We start from the raw sequence: 3,383 nt of genomic DNA, 5'->3' as shown, positions 1-3,383 counted from the left end.
CTGTGGTTCCTATTGCAGTTTTATAGTGGTCATTTCTTTTGTCTGGCCTTATCAGTGCTGATTGTCTGTACAAACAGTACTGACATTTGTATGGTTTTGTAACTGTTTGTCTGAGAAAGCTTGTCCTTACATATTTCTGCAACTGTAGCAACCAAAAGAAAAAAGAAATGTCTTTTTATTTTGCAAATTAAACACTGACTGTTCATCCTTACTTTGTTTGGATAAGGTTTCTACTCTACCTTGACCTTCTGCAGTTTCTATAGGCTTGAATCAAATATACTTTTTATATAAACTCATATACTCCTGTATATGAAAGATAAAAATGAGGTGTGGTGGTGTATTTGTGTGACGGTGTAGAAAACACGAATGAGTTTAAACAAAGCAGGAGGCTAAAAGGTTAAAGATAAAATGAGGGGTCAAACACAGTCACGTGGGCGTGTGACATTTGTACCCCAGCAGTCAACAGCAAACTTTTGGAATTTACTCTAAAATAAACATCCAGCGAAGAAGAAACTCTGAAGGTCAAGAGATTTGTCATTATGAGATTTCCTCAATTGACAATAGATTGACAATATTATTTTTTTATTAGTTTCTAATCATTTCTAAGCTGAGCTTCGGTTGTAACCAAAGAAAATGTGACTTTTAATACTTTTTTAATGTTTCTGTGGCTTCAGGGTTATTGTTGTTACAGTCAGAACCAGTTTGTTTCAGAAAAATAAGAATATATTATATAAAATATAAAACATATATGGAGTGCTGTAGAGATGTGGAGATTTCTATGGGGTAAATGAGTGAGAATGGATTCAGTCATAGAGGAGTAAAAGTACACCACTTCTGACGTATGCAGGTTGAATTTCTCCAGTAGCTACAGGACATGGATCCTCCGATGTGTGGGGTTTTTTTTGTTGCCTTTTTTTTTGGACAGACATTTAGCTTCCACTTTAAGTCGTGGGAGAAAGACTCGTCAATGTCCACTGGGCAGGCAGGATGATGGGGCAGGGTTCCTCCTGAAGTCCAAAATCATCTCCACTGTTTTGACAGCAGCATCCAGGCTGTTGCCTCCCCACCGTGTTGCCAAATTGGCAATTTCAGCCCAAAGGATAAACATCTGAGATGAGCTCAATGAGAATTCGTATTAAAGTTTGACATTGGTGACTGAACACATTTTTCCTACCAACTGATCCTCTTGAAGAACTCGCTCCTAATTCAACAGTCGGAATCTGCATCATTCAAGATCTTGTATTTGTCACGTGCATACTAGTACACAAGTATAACACTCAGTGAAATGTGTCCTGATACGCTCCTCGACTGTGCAAAAATAGAGAGAAAAAACATTATATACAGTAAGTAAGTAAATATATACAAAGAGGCCATTGTGTGCAGTAAGTGAGTGAATTATATACATTAAGTACATTAAATAAAATAAAACAATCTGTTCAAAATTTGGGAATGTACATTGTGTAAGTGGGGTCAAAACTAATCTGGGATTCCCTTAACTATCATAACTTCCATAATATATTAGCAGTTCCATTTAATATCATTTAACTTTACTGTTGATTGTTTTTGCAACAGAGAGAGAGAGAGAAAAAATTACAAAGACCAGTCAGGAAAAGAAAAGAGTAGAAAATTATGCCATGAATTGTAATGTTACACCAAAGAGCACATCCTTCTCCTGTGAGCATCATTTTAAGTATATGAACAGATTCCTTTTTGCTTCAGGTATCAGAGAGACAGATCTGTGACCTGTAATGTCATCTCAGTGAGTCTATCTGATGATAAAGACAAAACAAACAAAAAAACAATTAGTCCCATGAGTAAGACCCACACTATGCAAATATTGCTTCAGTGACACTATTGTTGAGTGTTTGTCCTCACAAGCATCAGAGAGAGGAGACCAGAAAGCATTTTCACTCGTGAGGTTTGGTGTTTGGTTTCTAAGGGGTTGCATTATTAACAGGATGATGCATCATTAAAGAGCTCCCGCAGTAAGCATTTCAATGATTATGAGGCTCACTATTACACAACACAGGTCATGTGGATCACAATGACTTAGATATAATAAATATAGCATTGGTTTGTTACTATTGATGTTTTTTTTGAATCATTGGCTCTGTAGTGGTATTTCATATGGTACAAATGTCTCAAATGTTCAAGGTGAGGTGACCTTTAGACATCTAGAAATTTTTTAATTAAACTGCTACTTGTCCTGGCAGACATCCTCCCCTTTCTTTTCCTCAGTCAAGTCGGTCCCGTATCTAACAAGTGAAAATAAAAAATAAAATAAACAATAAAAGATGAATCAAATAGATCATTACGGCAAGGCTGGGATGGTCCATTTGGTAAAGTAAATCCGTTGGGCATCTTTCTTCGCCTTTAGACAATAATTCTAAAAGAACCAAATGGGACAGGCAAAAAAAAAAAAAAAAAAATAGATTTCTGGTGTTTGGTAGTAACTGCTGTTGTGAGTTGGTGCTTTTATTCAGTGACTCATATTAAGCTGGGATGATATTCATACTACTAGTTAAGGTACAAAAAAGAAACAGTAATTTAGAGTTCAGGGTTAGGGTTGGGGAGTTTAGCAGTGCAGCTGTCAGGACTGTTGCCTCGAGGCAAGAAGGCTTGAAACTGAATTTAACAAGTTCCCTTTCAGAATTGGCTGTAGTTGTGGGTGTGAGACTTTGTGCCTGTCTGGTATTTGGTGGGAGTTTTTATGGCGTGTGATATCCCTGTGATATCCTGCCAACCTGCGTAGACTGAACCTGCATCTTTCTTAGAAAGGGCTGGCACAAGCTCACATATAAACTGCTCAGCATTAATAAACTATGATTCACCATCAAGTTGCTACTTGATGAAAGCTAATACATCCTGTGACTATGAAACAGTGGTGTTTAATTCTTTTGAAATTTTAGAGGTCTAGAAAGTTATTTAGCAAAAATACATTATGCACAACTGATAACTGTTGTTATCGTTTTAAGATTATTCGATCAATTTTTAATCAGATGTTTGTAAATCTGAGTTTCTGCCAAATGTTTTTTCACTAGATCTTCACTGAGCCTTGTAGTGAAACTCAATTCAGTGGGAGCTTAGCAGCACATTAGCATAACACTAGAAACCTTGAAGGCATTGTTTCACCTTATATATATATATTATTTAGATTAAGGAAAATGAAGGGGGGAGGGGGGATTTTACCTGGAAAGTTTACCCTGGAAAGCTAGTTTTTCTCAGATGCTTTCATCCACATCTACCTTCTACATCACCATGATGCTTGCCAAGTGTGTCTTAACTATTAACTTTTGTTTTCTTCTTTCCAACACCCATTTCCTTGTGCTGTAAAACTGTAACATGCAAACAGAATTAAACCAAAGGTCTCCTTATTTGTCCTT

Source organism: Mchenga conophoros, linkage group LG12 (assembly GCF_057382185.1).
Source record: "Mchenga conophoros isolate Kocher_MC1m ecotype Shallow Benthic linkage group LG12, M_conophoros_male_GT1.1, whole genome shotgun sequence".
Lineage (NCBI taxonomy): Eukaryota > Metazoa > Chordata > Actinopteri > Cichliformes > Cichlidae > Mchenga > Mchenga conophoros.
The sequence above is the reverse complement of the archived record's forward strand: the minus strand, read 5'-3'. Positions refer to the sequence as shown.